The sequence below is a fragment of the Bos taurus genome, chromosome 8, assembly GCF_002263795.3.
Source record: "Bos taurus isolate L1 Dominette 01449 registration number 42190680 breed Hereford chromosome 8, ARS-UCD2.0, whole genome shotgun sequence".
In the NCBI taxonomy this organism is placed as follows: Eukaryota; Metazoa; Chordata; class Mammalia; order Artiodactyla; family Bovidae; genus Bos; species Bos taurus.
The window spans coordinates 4,368,775-4,389,896 of NC_037335.1; the positions used below are offsets into that span (position 1 = coordinate 4,368,775).

At 38.8% G+C, this 21,122-nt stretch overlaps 1 protein-coding gene across 1 annotated transcript in view; it reads left to right on the plus strand.

Moving 5' to 3' along the window:
• Window positions 1-21,122, plus strand: part of GALNTL6 (polypeptide N-acetylgalactosaminyltransferase like 6) — a 1,542,469-nt gene that overhangs the window by 428,683 nt on the left and 1,092,664 nt on the right. The gene's annotated exons all lie outside the window — the stretch shown is intronic.

Below are 21,122 nucleotides of genomic sequence, written 5' to 3' on the forward strand. Positions count from 1 at the left end.
TTGAAAATGAGGTCCGGCTGGCTGTCAGGTCTGCTATATTCTGTGTGTGCATGGTGATTATGAAATCACTTCACCTTTCCCTTTTCTAAATTTTATATAGAGTACATTTAATTTCCTCTACATAGAAAACCCTAAAGACTCCACCAGAAAATTAATAGAACTAATCAATGATTGTAGTAAAGTTGCAGGATATAAAATCAACACACAGAAATCCCTTGCATTCCTATACACTAATAATGAGAAAACAGAAAGAGAAATTAAGGAAACAATTCCATTCACCATTGCAATGGAAAGAATAAAATACTTAGGAATATATCTACCTAGAGAAACTAAAGACCTATACGTAGAAAACTATAAAACACTGATGAAAAAAATCAAAGAGGACACTAATAGATGAAGAAATATACCATGTTCATGGATTGGAAGAATCAATATAGTGAAAATGAGTATACTACCCAAAGCAATTTATAGATTCAATGCAATCCCTATCAAGCTACCAATGGTATTCTTCACAGAGCTAGAACAAATAATTTCACAATTTGTATGGAAATACAAAAAACCTCGAATAGCCAAAGCTATCTTGAGAAAGAAAGAAGAATGGAACTGGAGGAATCAACCTACCTGACTTCAGGATCTACTACAAAGCCACAGTTATCAAGATAGTATGGTACTGGCACAAAGACGGAAGTATAGATCAATGGAACAAAATAGAAAGCCCAGAGATAAATCCACGCACATATGGACACCTTATCTTTGACAAAGGAGGCAAGAATATACAATGGATTAAAGACAATCTCCTTAACAAGTGGTGCTGGGAAATCTGGTCCACCACTTGTAAAAGAATGAAACTAGAACACTTTCTAACACCATACACAAAAATAAACTCAAAATTGATTAAAGATCTAAATGTAAGACCAGAAACTATAAAACTCCTAGAGGAGAACATAGGCAAAACACTCTCTGACATACATCACAGCAGGATCCTCTATGACCCACCTCCCAGAATATTGGAAATAAAAACAAAAATAAACAAATGGGACCTAATTAAACTTACAAGCTTCTGCACATCAAAGGAAACTATTAGCAAGGTGAAAAGGCAGCCTTCAGAATGGGAGAAAATAATAGCAAATGAAGCAACTGACAAACAACTAATCTCAAAAATATACAAGCAACTCCTACAGCTCAACTCCAGAAAAATAAATGACCTAATCAAAAAATGGGCCAAAGAACTAAATAGACATTTCTCCAAAGAAGACATACAGATGGCTAACAAACACATGAAAAGATGCTCAACATCACTCATTATCAGAGAAATGCAAATCAAAACCACTATGAGGTACCATATCACACCAGTCAGAATGGCTGCTATCCAAAAGTCTACAAGCAATAAATGCTGGAGAGGGTGTGGAGAAAAGGGAACCCTCTTACACTGTTGGTGGGAATGCAAACTAGTACAGCCATTATGGAGAACAGTGTGGAGATTCCTTAAAAAACTGGAAATAGAACTGCCTTATGACTCAGCAATCCCACTGCTGGGCATACACACTGAGGAAACCAGAAGGGAAAGAGACACGTGTACCCCAATGTTCATCGCAGCACTGTTTATAATAGCCAGGACATGCAAGCAACCTAGATGTCCATCAACAGATGAATGTATAAGAAAGCTGTGGTACATATACACAATGGAGTATTACTCAGCCATTGAAAAGAATACATTTGAATCAGTTCTAATGAGGTGGATGAAACTGGAGCCTATTATACAGAGTGAAGTAAGCCAGAAAGAAAAACACCAATACAGTATACTAACGCATATATATGGAATTTAGAAAGATGCTAACAATAACCCTGTGTATGAGACAGCAAAAGAGACACTGATGTATAGAACAGTCTTATGGACTCTGTGGGAGAGGGAGAGGGTGGGAAGATTTGGGAGAATGGCATTGAAACATGTATAATATCATGTATGAAACGAGTTACCAGTCCAAGTTCGATGCACGATACTGGATGCTTGGGGCTAGTGCACTGGGATGACCCAGAGGGATGGTATGGGGAGGGAGGAGGGAGGAGGGCTCAGGATGGGGAACACAGGTATACCTGTGGTGGATTCATTTTGATATTTGGCAAAACTAATACAATTTGTAAAGTTTAAAATAAAAAAAAAAAAAAAAATGTTGTATTAGTTTCAGGTATATAGCAAAGGGATATATACATATATATTTCAGATTATTTTCCCATTGAGGCTATTGAGTAGAATTCCTTGTTTTAAATAGTAGGTCCTTGTTGGTTATGTATACATATACATATAGTCATATTATATATTTTATATATATTCATGTGTATATATTAATCCCAAACTCCTAATTTATCCCCATCCCCCACATTTCTCCTTTGGTAACTATCAGGTTTATTTATAAGTCTGTAAGTCTGTTTCTGTTTTGTAAATCAGTTCCTTTGTATCTTTTTTCTTAGGTTCCACATATAAGTGATATTATGTGATATTTGATTTTTGTTTGACTTACTTATTATGACAATTTCTAGGTCCATCCATGTTGCTGTAAATGTCATTATTTCATTCTTTTTTATGGCTGTGTAATATACCATTGTGGGTATATAGCATATCCATATACATACCACATCTTCTTTATCCATTCCTCTGTTATTGGGCACTTAGGTTGCTTCCTTGTCTTGGCTATTGTGAAGAGTGCTCCTATAAACAGTGGGGCACATGAGTACATGCATTTATCCATTCCTTTATTCTCGAAATTCCTTTACCTTTTTCTTTTCACCAAATAAGATACTAAACCAAAAACCTTAGTAACATTATACATTAGAAACATTACCAAAATGCATTAGATGACAAGTTCCTCTCTGATTATTTGCCATGATGTAGAGCCATTAATTTGGTGTCTGTGTGGCAAAGATGAATGATTAAATGAAACAACCACAACAGCAGCAAAAACTCACAGTCAAAACATGCTGTTGCAGTAAGATCAAAATTAATTTCAGAACTTTAGATTCTTTAGTGGTATAACCTCACTGAAGATGTGTAACCTTTAATTTCCAAGGTGTAGGCTAGTCTGTGTTCAAATTAGTGATTTTTTTCATTCTGCCTTAAGAACCTATGAAAAGATATTAGTGACATAAATTGTACTTATTTTGTGTAATCTTTTCAGTGATTATTGCAAGAATTATAAATTATTATCATAAAAGAAAAATATAATTTTACATTTCGTAAGGAGAATATTTTCAGAAAAGCTAATGTATGAGTATAGGTGACTTAATTTATCTTAGTGACCTGAAGAATATCATGGTCCCAGTGGAAAATACATCCCTGGCAGTATCTGCCAACCACCAATCAACTCCAAGTGGATTCTGGAACCAAAGTTCCTGATTGGGGGCTGGTGAGCTATTCCTGTTGTCAAAAATCCTTGCAGCCTCCAGGGAACACAGCTCAGGCTTCACCTCCACTTTGGGTGATGCTGGGCCCCCTGCCTTAGAAGCCTCGTGTCTCAGAAAAGCTGGTGTCTGCACTGGTCTGTGGACCAATGACATGGACTTAATTTGTGCCTTCAAAATTCATAAGTCAAAGCCCTACACTCTAGGACCTCAGAATGTGACTATATTTGAAGATAAGGCCTTTAAGAAGGTAATAAGGTAAAATAAATGCATGTGGACGGGCTGGTACACTCACAAGAAGAGAAAATTAGGACACAGACATGCCCAGAGGGAAAACCATGTAAAGAGACAGGAAAAGATGATAAGGTGGTCATGTCTAAGCCAAGGAGACAGATCTCAGAAAATACACACACCAGAACAACCCTATCAACACCTTGATCTCAGACTTCTAGCCTCCAGAACTGTGACAAAGTACGTATCTGTTGTGTAAACCACCAGGTCTGTGAGACTGTGTCACGGCAGCAACAGTAAACAGATTCATCTACTTTTCAGTGTCCATCAAACGATGTGAAGGGTTGTAGGGTAACCAGGCTCAGACAAGCCCAGCACTCTGTCTATCCTTAATGGCCCCTAAACCCAAAGCAGCTCACCAACTTGAGTCTTTCCATTTTTTTTAAAAATTTTTATTTGTTTAGAGCAGTGTTAGGTTCATAGCAGAATTGAAAGGAAGATGTGGTTTCCCCATACGTGCCCAGCCCCTGAGGACGTATGAGTGGAACGTGTGTTGTTGTTGAGAACTCTACACTGACACACTAGAACCCCCAGAGTGCACAGTGGACATCAGCGTTCACTCTTGGTGTGTTTATTTTCCCCCAAGATAATGTTAAATTTTATTGCTTTTGTTTTTCAAGATGTATACTCATCACTGATCAAAAGTCATTGACCTAAGGGATCATAGGCTATTGTCACTGTGTTTAAGCATCCAAATCATTCATTGTTGCTGTTCAGTGGCTCAGTCGTGTCCGACTCTTTGTGGCCCCATGGACTGGGGTCACAAAGATCCTGAAGATCACTAATGGCCTTTTAAAAAATTATTTAGCAATAAGAAATATTGCCTATTTACATATTTGATAGTCCTTTTTTTTGGTTTCTTGAGTGTAAAATGCTAGAAAGTTAACTGTTGTTAGGTTCTCAGAGAGCACAGGAAGGTTTCTGTTTATCCTTTGCCCAAATCATAATAGCTTTTCATGACCAGATTTTTGTCCTGTTAGCTGATTTTTAAAGGCATAATACTTGAGGTAGAAAATATTGCATATTTAGTAAATCCAAAATGATACCCCAAATTGTAAGTATGAAACCACTAACTGCTAAGAACTCATTAAAAAGCAGATTTTTAAAGTGAGTCCCATAGGATGGCATATATCCAGTTAAAGAGGAACAGCCTCCTTACTGCTGGTCTGGGGGCCTTCCTCTGAGTTTATATGAGGTGACCCTTCCTCTGGGAGGATGTGGCATGTTGAGCTGGTGAGGTGGGTACATAAGATTTCAGTACATCATTTTGCTCACCATCATTCTCCATGAGCTAATCTGTCCCTGCATATTACTGACAGAAACATCTGAGTTAAAAATAATAATAATAATAATAGCCATGAAACACTCCAGAGTGAATCAATACAGATTGTAATATACTGGAAGAATAATGAACCAGAGAAGCATTGACTGTCTCTGTTGGCTAGTTGAAAATGGAGATATTTTTTCTAAGCAGGGAACTCCATGATTATTTGATGAAGAAGTCAAGAATTTAAATACTTTCTCAATTGAAAGAAGTGGCTTGAATGTAGCCCTTTTATAGTAGATCTTTTCAAAGTAATGGGGAAAAGACATCAAAAAAGTATTTGAGGCAGGAGGAGAAATAGGGAAAGAACAGTTGGATCTACCCTAGCAATTGAAGATTTCCTGGGTGGTCAGAGGAAAGTGAACAAGGTGCAGAGTTGGTTATTTGGGAAGATGGTCCAGGTGTGGTGCTTGAGTTTTATTTCAAGTGCAAGTTATTGAAGGATTTTTAGCAAGGAAATAGCACAACTCTTTTTTCTTTAAAAATGTCACTCTTGCTGACATATGACAACCAAATTACATGTTTTCAGGGCTGACAATGGAGAAGCCACTTAAGAGGGTGCTTAGTAACCCATCAAGAAATAATGGCAGCGTGAACTCTGATTGCCGTGGTAGAGCAGGAGGAAAGTGGATGGACTGGAGATGTATTTGGAAGTAGAAATATCACAAGTGGTTGTGAAGTTTTTGTGAAGATGCTGTGAGGCACAGAGGGGAGAAGAATAAGTGTATACTCCCAATTGTCCTACTTGAACAATTTATGAGTCATGGTATTATTTACTGAAATGGGCCAATCTTAGTGAAGAATGGATTGTTTTTTTTTTAGTTGCTGTTTTAAAAGTTGTACAAATAATTTTGTATGAAAATAATGATAATGGCTTCACCAGGTACCATGTGCTTTGACCTTCCTTCACTTTCCAAAGGTAGTTGATATGAAAATATAGAATAACATATATCCCAATTATCAACTACAGAAATGGGGAAATAACTTCATTGGCAGGGTAGCCCTGAGTGAAAGCAAAAAAGATATCATCACTCATCATGTTATTACATTGTATCTTATTTGAAGAAGTTTACATGCATTTTGTAACCATAAAGCAACTAAGTTTCCTAAACTATGTGGGTCTCTAATTGCCTGTGATGTACTGATGAGGGCTCTAAGACAGAATTCTTGAACTTATTCATCTGAAAGAGAAAAACATACGGACACAGACATACAGTGCAGGAGGGTGTGTGCATATGTGTATGTGTGTGTGTCATTCAGTCATGTCTGACTCTTTGCAACCCCGTGGACTGTTGCCCACCAGGCTCCTCTATCCATGGGATTCTCCAGGCAAGAACACTGAAGATATTGTCATTCCCTTCTCCAGGGGATGTTCCTGACCCAGGTATCTAACCTGGGTCTCCTACATTAGCAGGCAGATTCTTTACCATCTGAGCCAGCAGGGAAGCCTGTGCAGAAGGATACATACTGCCAAAGGGAGTGAAAAACTAGCATCCAGATACAAAGTGATATACAAAGAATGGGAATGGGATAAACCAATGATTTCACAGAGGATCTGGCTTTTCAGTAGGCACATGTGTGGTGTTTGTCCTGTGGTCATATGGAAAGAGACCAGAGGGACAGAATGAATGGGGAGTCAACATTTTAAACATTTAGCTTTAGTCTTTCTTTTTGGCTGGACCATGGGGTGATTGTAGAGAAGAATTTGTGTTTAGTTGTGAGGACATTACCCGGTGCTAAGAATTGTGACCCTGTGTTGTAGGTAGAAAGACTCATTCAAACATCTTTCAAAGGATTTTTTCAGTGGCTATAGACTATACATGGAGAAGGCAATAGCAATGCACTCCAGTACTCTTGCCTCAAAAATCCCATGGATGGAGGAGCCTAGGGGGCTGTAGTCCATGGGGTCGTGAAGAGTCGGACACGACTGAGCGACTTCACTTTTCACTTTTCACTTTCATGCATTGGAGAAGGAAATGGCAACCCACTCCAGTGTTCTTGCCTAGAGAATCCCAGGGACGGGGGAGCCTGGTGGGCTGCCGTCTATGGGGTCACACAGAGTCGGACACAACTAAAGTGACAGCAGCAGCAGCAGCATAGACTGTACATGGGTATTCTTAATTTTCTACCTCTTGTTTGTATTTTTTTTAACCTTCTATTCTAACTGTAACCTTGGAATACATTATATATATATATATTTTTAAAACTTTTTTATGCTCTTTTTCCTGTCTCACTTTCTGTTTCTCTCACACATATACTTTAGGATAAAAAAAGTTGAGGTAAGAAAAAACTCCACATAGCTGAATAATTACAGATGATGTAGAAATCAATATGAATAAATGATGAATTAACTTTTGTTTTAAAACTCACAGCTATGAAACTCTTAAATCAACTAATCCAGTATGGAACAAAGTGGAAAGGATGAACAAGATGGTAGTCAGCATGTTTATTGGATGATGAGGAATGAAAACAATATTTATAGTCTGTTAACATGATAGGCAGATTAGTTAAAAAATAAAAAATTAAATGTTATAAAAGAATAGAGTCATTTTTATGGCAATAGGTTAGACCTCTCCTTCCTTTTACCATCTGCTCTCTTCATATAGCTTATTAATCATAAGTTTCTTGTGAATTTTTTTTTCTTAACACCTTCTTGGTGAGCTATTGATGTGCCATTTCACAGAGTAACTTCACAGGACTTCTGATCTCCAACTAGAAGTCTTGAATTAAACCTTGTGTATTCTCACTTAGCAACTTCTAGGATCCACAAAGGATCCTAAGTTGGAATTCAGTTTCTATTTTTCCACCTCTATTGCTCAGGAATAATCCCTAAGATAAAAGGAGAGGAGTAATCCCTAATGGTGTCTCCGGTGGTTCATATGGTAAAGAATCTACCTGCAATGCAGGAGATTCAGGTTCAATCCCTGGGTCAGAAAGATCCCCTAGAGAAGGAAATGGCAACCCATTCCAGTATTATTGCCTGGAGAACCTCATGGATAGAGGAGCATGGTTCCTCCAGGCTAGAGTCCATGTTCTCAGAGTCAGGCACAACTGAGCGACTAATACTTTCACTCAGTCCATATACAGACAGTTCATAAAGACTGAGAATCAGGCTACACATAGGGGTTGAACACTGGCTTTTATCTAATAGGAAATTACATCTATTGCTTTGATAATTCTCAAGCAAATATACTACCTGAAATGAAAAACAGAAAAAAAAAATCAGTTGTTGAAGTGAATATTAGTATATAAAAAATACTTCAGTAATGATAAGGGAAAGAAAACCATACTGGAACATTTTTAGAATTTTCCTTGGAAAACGGGGAGGAACTTTCTCCAGGTAGAAGTGATGTCAGTGTTAAACGGACCTGGCAATGTGACTTGTTAGCTGTGTGGCATTTGTCTCTGAGACTGAGTTTCCTCATCTCTAATGAGAAAAGCAATGACTTAACTTACAAAGTTGCTATAAGGATTAAAGATGATAGTTATTTGAGCAGTGCCTGACAGATGCATCACTGGCATTAAGTAAATGCTTTTAGAGAAGTTTATAAGAATTTATAAAGATATTCACATAAATATCTTGCCCCACCCCCCACAAATGCATAGTTGCTTCTATGTCTCTACTTGCCCACAGGAAGTATAGAATTCGAAAAGAATGAGAATGTTTTCTTGTGTTTCTTAGTTGAATGACACATTTGATTGCTATTCAACTATTTTGCCTATTGGGGCTTCCCTGGTGACTCAGTGGTAAAGAATCTGCTTACCTACGTAGGAGATGTGGGTTCAATCTCTGGGTTAGGAAGATCCCCTGGAGAAGGAAATGGCAACTCACTCCAGTATTCTTGCCTGGAGAATCCCATGAACAGAGGAGCCTGGCAAGCTGCAGTCCATGGGGTTGCAAAGAGTTGGACACAACTTAGCTACTAAACAACAAGAAAATTTTGCCTACTGGCTCCACTGAATAGACAAAAGTACAAATGTATGCAATTTTATATTCTCACCTGGATATAAATATGTTTATGTAGAGCCCAAACATACATGTGTACATACATGTGTGGTGGTAGTGGTGCTCAGTTGCTCAGTCATGTCTGACTCTTTGGGACCCCATGAACTGTAGCCTGCCAGGCTCCCCTGTCCATGGGATTTCCCAGGCAGTAATACTGGAGTGAGTTAACATTTCCTCCTCCAGGGGATCTTCCTGACTCAGAGATCATGTTTATATATCTATATCTATCTATTTATCTACCTGTGTATCTATCTGTATCTAATCTGTCTCTATATGTATGTACTAAGTAGGCTGCATAACATTCAAGAAGAAAATGATCTTTCATAATTCATTTGGGAGACCTTCAGGGCTGCCCTTTGGATCGTCATGAACATGTCATAAATGATATAAATGGCACCATTAGTACTAAATGGAACTGGTTGCTGCCTTAAAAAAAAAAAAAAAAGAATTGATTTCTATTGAGGTATTAGTTGCTATAATGGAAAGTGAATGGACTTCAGGTCAAAAAGCTTAACCTAGCACTGTGGCTTATTAGCTGTGTGGCATTTGGCTCCCAGCCTGGGTTTCTTCATCAATCATGAGAAAAGCAGGACTCAACTTCACAAAAGTGCTGTAAGGATTAAAGATACTAGTTACTTGAACAGCACCCGGCACATGCATCTTAGGCATTCAATAAATACTTGATCTTTCAGTTATATTTTCTTTAGTCATGTCCTGGGAATCACTGCATCACACAGACTCAGAATTACTTGAGCTGAAAGGACTCTAGGTACCATGTGTTAGAAAACAGTCTAGTAAAGAAGTATGTGAGCTGGTTAAGTCACATGTTGTTATTGTTGTTCAGTCAATCAGTCATGTCTGATTGTATGCAACCCCATGGACTATAGCATGCCAGGCTCCTGTCCTTCATTATCTCCCAGAGTTTGCTCAAACTCATGTCCATTGAGTTGGTAAGCCATCCAACCATCTCATCCTCTGTTGTCCCCTTCTCCTCCTGCCCTCATTCTTTCCCAGCATCAGGGTCTTTTTCAATGAGTCAGCTCTTTTCACCAGGTGGCCAAAGTATTGGAGTTTCAGCTTCAACATCAGTCCTGGGGTTCCAATGAACACCCAGGACTGATCTCCTTTACAATGGACTGGTTGGATCTCCTTGCAGTCCAAGGGACTCTCAAGAGTCTTCTTCAGCACTATAATTGAAAGCATCAATTCTTTGGTGCTCAGGAGTCTTGATGATCCAACTCTCATATCTGTACATGACTACTGGAGAAACCATGATTGAGTAACTTGGTGGGTTCAGAGTGTGGTCTTCCTCAGATACATAAATCCAGAGATTCAATTTTAATTCATCCATAAGAGGACTGATAAATATTAGCAAAATATAGTACTTAAATTTCTCTCAGTGAGAAGATAGCTAGAGTTCTGAACAGGACTGGTTGCCCAGACAGAATGGTCTGTCCTCTATTAGCATATCTACCCAGGAGACAAGATCAACCTATTTCCTGGTGAGTAAATTGTCAGAGCAAGTCCTTCAAACATATGACATTTGATTATTTGTATAAATATACTTCTGAAATTTTCTTTCATTTAAAGACAAAAAATTATATTCTGGTAAACTACAAATTCGTGTATCATAGTTTCACAGATATAGATTCATCATTCATTTATAAAACTAATTATGCTATTATCTTCATTCTTCTGTATTTTCTGTAAGTAGATGAAATAGGACTGTGTGTAATTCAAAGAAAATATTCTTAAGGCCTTTGGGAAGTTGTTATCTAGGTTCATAAGTTTGCATTTAATATACATTTGTTTTAGTTTGTTTTGGGACAACAAAAATATCTTTATCAGGAAGTTCTAAAAATTATTTTCAATTAATCAATATTTATCAAACAAACCAGGCCAGCTTCAGAAAGTCCAGATTGTGTTTTCTATTTTATCTACCTATTTCCCCCCCAGATTTTAAGTGACAGTAAGATGCGTGCAAAGTTGTGAACAATAATTTAGTGCCATCATATCTCCATCTTTTTACAGAATCATTGCTAAAGTCTTATTTGTGGGCATAGCGATAACAATAGAAAAGATGCAGTGAGGCAACAGAGAGTCAGTTTCACAGAGAATCACTCAGTGAGGATGCTTTTTGATATGACTGATGAAAGAGCTTAAATAATATGTGATTTATCATTAACATAATAGTCCAAATATGGGCCTTGAGATTGATGGGTTCACTAGTTCAACAAGAGAAGTGAGGACTCCAGCCCCTTCTGTCTTCCTGTGCTGTGATGCTGTGGTTGGCAGCATCCATCTCATTCTCCTTTCTTTTACTGTCATAAGACAGCTTCTGGGAGCCTCTGGGGCTACATAGGTACTGGGTTACCTCCCATGGCGTGTGAGATGGCCCATACCTCTCACTTAATATGGGTGCTCACTCACTTGAGTCGTGTCTGCCTCTTCATGACCCCATGGACTGTAACCTGCCAGGTTCCTCTGTCCATGGGAAGAGGAACCTGTCCATGCCTCTTGTCCCAGGCAAGAATACTGGACTGGATTGCCATGTCCTTCTCTTGGGAATCTTCTCCACCCAGGGATGGAACATGTCTCCTGCACCTCGTGCATTGTAGGCAGATTCTTTACCTCCGTGCCACTTGGGAAGCCCACCAGTAGATATCTGTTGAAAGCTATCCCTGAGTCTCTTATGTTTTTGTATTGATACATTTTTTTCTGAGAAAAGGCATTAAACAATCATTTTCATTATTGTTGTTGAAGATTACTTTTCAATGTTGTTGGAGTGGCAAACAGTCTTGGAGGGTACAGACCATGGCTTTCTCTGAGCAGAGGGATGATGTGTCTCCTGACAAGGGTAGTAGTACTATTTCCCTCAGGGCAAAGGTCGTGCTAGGTTGCTAGTGGTCCTTGTATAAGATTAGGGATTTCCTAAGATCTGCCTTTCTCAGCTGTGACACAGAGCCACAGTGTGTAGCCATCACCGGCGCCCACCTCCATATCTCCCCAGGGGATTCAGGGTGTAAGAAGCACAGATAGGAGCATGAATCTCCCACTGCTATCAGTAATAAATGTCTTTGACTTTGAGTTAAGGCTCCTCATGTTTTCTGGCAATGTGTTAAATAATTGTGAGAAGCTAACTTCCACTTTGATGGCAGAAAGTGAAGAGGAACTAAAAAGCCTCTTGATGAAAGTGAAAGTGGAGAGTGAAAAAGTTGGCTTAAAGCTCAACATTCAGAAAACAAAGATCATGGCATCTGGTCCCATCACTTCATGGGAAATAGATGGGGAAACAGTGGAAACAGTGTCAGACTTTATTTTTGGGGGCTCCAAAATCACTGCAGATGGTGACTGCAGCCATGAAAGTAAAAGACATTTACTCCTTGGAAGAAAAGTTATGACCAACCTAGATAGCATATTGAAAAGCAGAGACATTACTTTGCCAAAAAAGGTCCGTCTAGTCAAGGCTATGGTTTTTCCTGTGGTCATGTATGGATGTGAGAGTTGGACTGTGAAGAAAGCTGAGCACCAAAGAATTGATGCTTTTGAACTGTGGTGTTGGAGAAGACTCTTGAGAGTCCCTTGGACTGCAAGGAGATCCAACCAGTCTATTCTGAAGGAGATCAGCCCTGGGATTTCTTTGGAAGGAATGATGCTAAAGCTGAAACTCCAGTACTTTGGCCACCTCATGCGAAGAGTTGACTCATTGGAAAAGACTGATGCTGGGAGGGATTGGCGGCAGGAGGAGAAGGGGATGACAGAGGATGAGATGGCTGGATGGCATCACTGACTCAATGGACTTGAGTCTGAGTGAACTCCGAGAGTTGGTGATGGACAGGGAGGCCTGGCGTGCTGCGATTCATGGGGTCGCAAAGAGTCGGACACAACTGAGCGACTGAACTGAACTGAACTTCCAGCCTATAGGTCCAGTAAAATCTCACACGGTTCTTCTCAGTTTCCTAAAACATCTCCAGCAAGTTTCTCCTCCTATGAGATAAAATAAAATGGGGTTGCAAGTGATTCACAAACCAATCGCCAGCAATAAGAATGGGATGCAACTAGAAGCAGCAGCCCCATGCCCTAAGCAGAGGACAATCCTCAGATGACAGCTATTATTCAGTGGATGAAAGAAGAATGGAATAGAACTTGGAGACTCAGATAAAATATCAGGCACAAGTTCCACACCAAGTCTCTCCAGAATCCAGAAAGATCTTTGCATCAGAAAAAACATGGGAATTAGGAGTTTCTTACTATGACAGTAATATGGCTGGAGGGACAAAACTCCAAAAAGAATTGACCCCCTGCATATTCAAAGCCAAAATTAGTTACACGTATTTTAGGAAATATGCTGATTATTATGCCCAAATCCTTAGTCCTCTTATTTTAATTTATAACATGTATATCACATGTTTTGTGAATCTCTTTTTGTCAGTTAATTCTTCATTATTTTTTGAGATTTTTTTTTTTTTTAGTGACAGGAAAGAGGAAGTTCCCTTCAGCTCTCAAAATTGGCTACAGTGAGATACTGTCTCTCCTTTTTGAGAAATCCTTTTTTACAACTGGAATTATAGTGATAAAGTGAAAGTTTAGAGGACTTTTGTGCTTTTTTCAAAAGTAAATTTTAAAGATGTCTACTTAAAAAAGAAATGAACTTCACGACTTTAGTGACAATTACAGTCATTGCTAAATCGTATCCTCCATTTCTGTTTTCACAATCAACTGACATGAATTTAACACCAGGGGATTTCCTGAGAGTGTTGAAAGTTAATATGGCACTTGATGTATAAATTTCTTACTTGAGTAAAGTAATATAGCATTGGAGGAAACCATTAATATGCTGACCACAGAGTTACAGAAATATCTCAGCTGAGCTCATGTTAAGTAGTGCTGACAAACATTGTGATTTCCCTGAAAAAAGAAAAGAACTCAGTCTGAATCTTTAATAAGATGGGATGAAGATGCTAAACTTTCCATTTGTTTACCTTAGAATCTTTTCTGAATGGTGTGTGTGCTTGTGTGTGCATATGTGCTCAGTCACTTCAGTCATATCTGACTCTGCAACTCCATGGACTGTAGTCCGCCAGGCTCCTCTGTCAACGAGATTGTCCAGGCAAGAATACTAGAATGGATTGCCATGCCCTCCTCCAGGCCATCTTTCTGACTCAGGGATCGAACCCAGGTCTCCCCCATTGCAGGAATATTCTTAACCTGCTGAGTCATGTGGGAAGCCCATTTTAAATGGCTTAAGACGTTAAAAGCGAAGACCTATTGGAGAGTTAAAATCACTGCCTTATACAAATGCAACAGTATCCTATACTGAAAAATTTTAACACTTAAAAATTAGCAAAATTCTCCAAAACAGATCTGGAAAGATGCTCAATATCATTAGTCATTAGAGAAATGCCAATCAAAATCTTAATGAGGTGCCACTTCACAAAGGTAAATATAGTGTTGTTTCTTTTTTTAAAGGAAAATTACAAGTGTTTGCAAAGCTGTGGAGAATTTGGAACTCTTGTACACTTCTGATGGGGATGTGTTATGTTTCAGTCATTGTAGAAAAGAGTTCAACTCTTCCTCAAACAGTTAACTTCAGATTACCATATGACCCAGCAATCCCACTCTTACGTATATGCCCAAAAGGGCGGGAAATTGATTCTCAAATTCAAACACACTCATGTTCAAAGCAGCATGAATCACAATAGGCCAAATGTGGAATCAGCCCAAGTGGCCACCATCAAATGAATAAACATTGTGATATATGCATGCAGTGGGATAGTATTCAGCCCTAAAGAGGAATGAGGTACTGACAAGTGCTATGAGGTGGATAAAATCTAGGACGCTATGCCAAGTGAAAGAAGCCAAGGGACTTCCCTGGTGGGCTAATGGCTAATACTTCGCTTTCCAGTGCAGAGGGTATGGGTTTGATCCCTGGTCGGGGAGCTAAGATCACACATGCCTCTCAGTCAAAAGATTAAAATGTAAAACAGAAGCAATATTGTAACAATTCAATAATGATTTTTAAAATGTCCCACGTTAAAAAAAAATCTTAAAAAAAAGAAGCCAAGTATTAGAGGTCACATATTATATGATTCTACTTATATAAAATATTCAGATAGATAAATCCAGTAAAATAGATTTCAGATGGTTGACGCCTGGGGCCTGGGAGCCTAAGGAGTAATTCTCCATGTGTCTAGGTTTCCTTTCAGAGTATGAAAGGAAGTAGATAGAGGGGATGAGTGTAAGGCCTTGCAAATGCACTGAATGCCACTGAATTGTTTACTTTAAAATGGTTGATTTTATGTTGTGTAAAACATTGCTCAGTAAAAAAAAAAGTAGACATTTGATAATTACTTTAAAATATTGGCAGGCTTCCCTGAGAGCTCAGTTGGTAAGGAATCCACCTGCAATTCAGGAGACCCCGGTTCAATCCTGGGTTGGGAAGGTCCGCTGTGGAAGGAAAAGGCTACCCACTCCAGTGTTCTGGCCTGGACAATTCCATGGACTGTATAGTCTATGGGGTCACAAAGAGTCGGACAGGACTGGGCGACTTTCAATTTCAACTTGAAAATATTGGCACACTGGGGCTTCCCTGATAGTTCAGCTGATAAAGAATCCACCTGCCAATGCAGGAGACCTGGGTTCAATCCGTGGGTTAGGAAGATCCCCTGGAGGAGGGCATGGCAAGCCACTCCAGTACTCTTGCCTGGAGAATCCCAAGGACAGAGAAACCTGGCAGGCTACAGTTCATAGGGTCTCTAAAAGTCAGACAAGACTGAGCAACTAAGCACAGCACACAGCATTGGCACATTACCACTTAGTAGAATATTCAGTAACGTACACATGTAACTTGTTTTAACACATACGTAATATTTTTTTAAAAATCCAATCTATCTGATAGTTATGACTTTTATCATGTAAAATGCTGATACTGATTCCAGAACTCTAATACTGTTTGAGTTTACAACCTTTCAGCAAAACATAAACACTTTAAGATATTTATAAAGTCCTATGTTTGTATTATGGTACTGAAGGAAAAAAAAATGATACAATATGAAACAAGAGATTTCAGTATATTTAAATGTTAGAAATCCTACTGTAGAGTGTCCATTTTTTAATCTGAGTGATAAGACATATATTTCAAAATTATATTGAAATTTCATCCTCCAGGTCCACACTTAGTCTCTTCCACTAAAGAACTATTGCTTCAAATGAGCTTTTATTTCTTTTTTAATAAAAACTAACTACTATTTCAAGATAAGTAATCAAAATGACTCAACTTCATTTGTATTAATGATAGACTTTTCCAATACACACCAATTATATTTGAAAAGATTTAAATTCTTGATTTAAGGACATTCAAAACGTTGTCTCATAAAAATTCTGCTTCTGACAAAACAGTTGCTATCAAAGGCTTGCAGTATCTGGCCTCCTTAACCTTGACAGTGGCAATTTCAAATGAAGAAAATAACCTTTATCTGTCTTGTTCAGGCACAGTTTCAGGGCCAGAAGTTCATTTTTGACATATTCACTAAGGATAATGGATATCACTGATGGCCTTTGATAATTATGTGACATTAATAAAAATAATGAATTATTAAACACTTTACAGCTATTTATTTAACTTGGATGGCAAATCTCACTTTTTTTTTTTTTTTTTTGCTGCTCCCCATGGCATGTGGGATTTTAATTCCCCCACCAGGGATGGAACCTGGACCCCCTGCATTGAGAACACAGAGTCTTAACCACTGGGCCACCACAGAAGTCCAGAGGATTACATATATCGGAGAAGGCAATGGCACCCCACTCCAGTACTCTTGCTTGGAAAATCCCCTGGATGGAGGATCCTGTTAGGCTGCAATCCACAGGGTCACTAAGAGTAGGAGAGGACTGAGTGACTTCGATTTCACTTTTCACTTTCATGCATTGGAGAAGGAAATGTCAACCCACTCCAGTGTTCTTGCCTGGAGAATCCCAGGGATGGGGGAGGCTGGTGGGCTGCCATCTATGGGGTCGCACAGAGTCAGACACAACTGAAGTGACTTGGCATAGCATATATATATATATATATATATTTAATTTCACATTTAAAGTACTATTCTGACTGTTAAACATTTGTATTTGTCCAGTTTGCTTACTTATTCTTGCATTTCTTTTCCCCAACATTTAGCTCATATTTTTATTGTCAGCGAGATAAGGTACTTGAAGTACTTTTGCTTCCCTGCCATTTTTAGAATGCAGTGTTTGATTCTGTATTCTTTTCCTCAAAGCCATTGTAGAGACGGGCTGATGAAAACAAGCTTTATTTTTTCTGCATGATAAATGAGATAAGTGACTGAATCCATTCGACACGACTTAAACCACTGAGGGTTCACTTAGAAAGCATTTGCATGCACCTACTTTGTGCCTGGAGCTGCAGCTGTAAAAAAGTAAGGCACACACATTCCAGTAATCAATGCAATCAGAAGCCTCATATTCAAGAACTGTTCGTGAGCCCTGAGAGAAGAAGAAAGGAAGTTTCATAACACTTTCCAAAATAATATAAGGAAAGGGAAATACTTGTCAAGGGTAGGCTCACTCTATTTTCCATCCTGCACAGAAATGTCCAGCGTAAATGCGTCTTTCCTCATGTTCGATCGTTTATTTATTCAGGGACTGCATGATGAGTAACTCTCAGGCCATAAGCAGAATCTTCAGTGTGGATTAAAACAGGGTCTTCTTGGAGTTGAAGGGGACATGAGAGAGACCCCAAACATGGGTTTGCATCTAATGATGCTCACAAATATAGATGCTATAATTGATCTGAAGGCAGAGTACAGGGTGTGACAAGTCTAATTCAGGATATAAATCCAGGGAGTCTTTTCTGAGAAAATCAGACCGCCGGAGGGTCAAGAAGACCCCCTCAGGTGGAGGGAGGTGGGCTGAGCATCCCAGCAGAAGTAGGATGGTCTAAGGGAAAAGTGTCTGCTATCCACAAGTCCTTTAGGAAACATAGTCAGTGAATCTCTGGACTGCTGTGAGTGCCACCAGGCACAGGGCACCTCTAGTACACACACTGGAAAAGTCAGAAGGCTCTGTGCTCTTAAACAACATATTCCAGTCTTCATGGGTCTACACTGTTGTTGTTGTTGTTTGGTCTCTTTGCTGCTGCATGGACTATAGCACACAGGTTTCCCTGTCCTTCACTATCTCCCCTAGTTTGCTCAAACTCATGTCAATTGAGTCAGTGATGCCATCCAACCATCTCATCCTCTGTTGTCCCCTTCTCCTCCTGCCTTCAATCTTTCCCAGCATCAGGGTCTTTTCCAAAGAGTTGGCTCTTTACATCAGGTGGTTAAAGTATTGAAGTTTTAGCTTCAGCATCATTCCTTTCAATTAATATTCATGACTGATTTCCTTTAGGATTGATTGATTTGATCTCCTTTTAGTTCAAGGGACTCTCAAGAGTCTTTTCCATCAGCACAATTCAAAGGCATCAATTTTTCAGTGCTCAGCCTTCTTTTTGGTCCAACTCTCACATCGTGCATGACTACTGGAAAAAATGTAGCTTTGACTAAAGGGACCTTTGTTGTCCTACCCTAACATCTCAGCAAAAGTTTGACACAAATGCAGAGAAATTCCAGTTGGCAGTATTAGTGCCAAAGCTCACATCAAATTCTTGTGAACCATATTTTCAGCATGGCTGAGCGTTTCCTCATTTAAAAATGCTTTATATCTTTACCCATTTTGAAACGTTACCCATTTGGGATGCTTTATAACTTTATCCATTTTGGAACAGAACCTCATTCATGCACTATACATTATGAAAGACTGTAGTATAAGATGGAACCTTTATGGATACTTTCATCATAGAGGAGGCAAGGCTGCACAGGAGAACATCCTTGAACTAAATCTAAGTCCTCAATAAGCCAACAATGCTCTGAGATCTCTGTGGGGTTGCATTAAAGGCTGGTGTTTGATAAGCATTGATTGTGCCAAGAAATATTAGTAGGTCATTTGAGAATATACAGACTACAAAGCACTGTGTATCTAAGAGGCAAGTTGCTTGCATTTTATCTGCTTCCAATTTTCAGAAACCCTGGTTACTTCTCTCTTGGTTCCTAGCTCTATAGCAAATGGGAGAATTTCAGATCAGTGAAGTATTCCTATTCTTAGAAATAAATGGTGATTAGAAGCAGAGAGGGGGTTACCTTCATTGTTCAAGGAGACTGAAGGGCAAAATGTTAAGAATTATACATGCTGAAAGCTTTGCAGACTAATTTATTATTTTTAATGGTTTCATTTGTCACAGACATGAGCATATTATTTACACTTGGATAAACTTGCCCTTTTCAAATGGAGAAGGGAATTAAATTCAAAAGACTTTATTATAGACAACAAAAATTCCCTTTGAGCAAAAGTTATTTTTATGCCACTAAAGATGCTATGTGGTTTGTCTGTTTCCTCATTTGGAATTCAGATAATTCAATGATAATAATAATGATGATCGTAATAATAATACCTCTTGTACTTAGTAAGTTGAAGCAGATGGAAATGGAAAGCCCAAGCTGCTATTCAGCAGAGAATCACTATGCAAATATTCCAACAGCTTGTGTGATTTTTCAAACTATTCTCTCAAGATCAACAAACCATTATATTGAAAAGTTGAGAAACACAGCACACTGCAAAAAGGTGATCTGCATGTTGAGTTTGGGATCCTTTATAGTCAACTCAACACTGATAATAAAACCACTGTTTTCAAAGGGTACAAGTAAGAAAAGGGCTTGGAGATTATGTTTGACATTATTTCCGAAAATAGAGTCGTGTGTGTGTGTGTGTGTGTGTGTGTGTGTGTGTTACAATGTTCTTTCAGGCCTCTTTCTCAGCATTAAAACATGCTGAATCTCACTTATCTTGAAAAAACTCAGCACCATAAACTTCTCTTCTACCTTCATTTCCCTATTTTTCCCATTATTGCCACATTTCTTAGGGAAAAAAGCTAAAAAGGCACATTTAATTCCTCATCTTTTGCTTTAGTGCCTATAACAATTCATCCATTAATTCATTTAAGAAATGTTAGTGGATCTCACATAATTTACTCTGTGTTGAAGATTGGATGGCGAGTATGGTGAAATAAAATACAGTCCCCAAAACACCATTAAATTGGGGATGGACATTAAATGTACATTACCGGGGATGGAGGGCTTCCCAGGTAGTCCAGTTCACTTCCATCACTCAGTCATGTCAGACGCTTTGCAACCCAACGGAATGCAACAGGTCAGGCTTCCCTGTTCATAACCAACACCCAGAGAGTGCTCAAACTCATGTCCATCGAGTCAGTGATGCCATGTAACCATCTCATCCTCTGTCATCCCCTTGTCCTCCTGCATTCAATCTTACCCACCATCAGGGTCTTTTCTTACCAGTCAGCTCTTCACATCAGGTGGCCAAAGTATTAGAGCTTCAGCTTCAGCATCAGCCCTTCCAATGAATATTCAGGAATGATTCCCTTTAGGATTGACTGGTTCAATCTCCTTGCAGTTCGAGGGACTCTTAAGGGTCTTCTCCAACACCACAGTTCAAAAGCATCAATTCTTCGGTCCTCAGCTTTCTTTATGGTCCAACTCTCACATCCATACATGACTACTAGAAAAACCATAGCTTGGACTATATGGACCTTTGTCAGCAAAGTAATGTCTCTGCTTTTTAATATGCTGTCTAGGTTGGTCATAGCTTTTCTTCCAAGGAGCAAGCATCTTTCCATTTCATGGCTGCAGTAACTATCTACAGTGATTTTGGAGCCCAAGAAAAGAAAGTCTGTGACAGTTTCCATTGTTTCCTCATCTATTTGCCATGAAGTGAAGGAACCAGAGGCCATGATCTTAGTTTTTGGAATGTTGATTTTTGTTGTTGTTGTTTTTTAATTTTATTTTATTTTTAAACTTTACATAATTGTATTAGTTTTGCCAAATATCAAAATGAATCCGCCACAGGTATACATGTGTTCCCCAGGAATGTTGAGTTTTAAGCCAGCTTTTTCACTGTCCTCATTCACTTTCATCAAGAGGTTATTTAGTTCTTCTTCACTTTCTCCCATAAGGGTGGTCTCATCTGCATATCTGTGGTTAT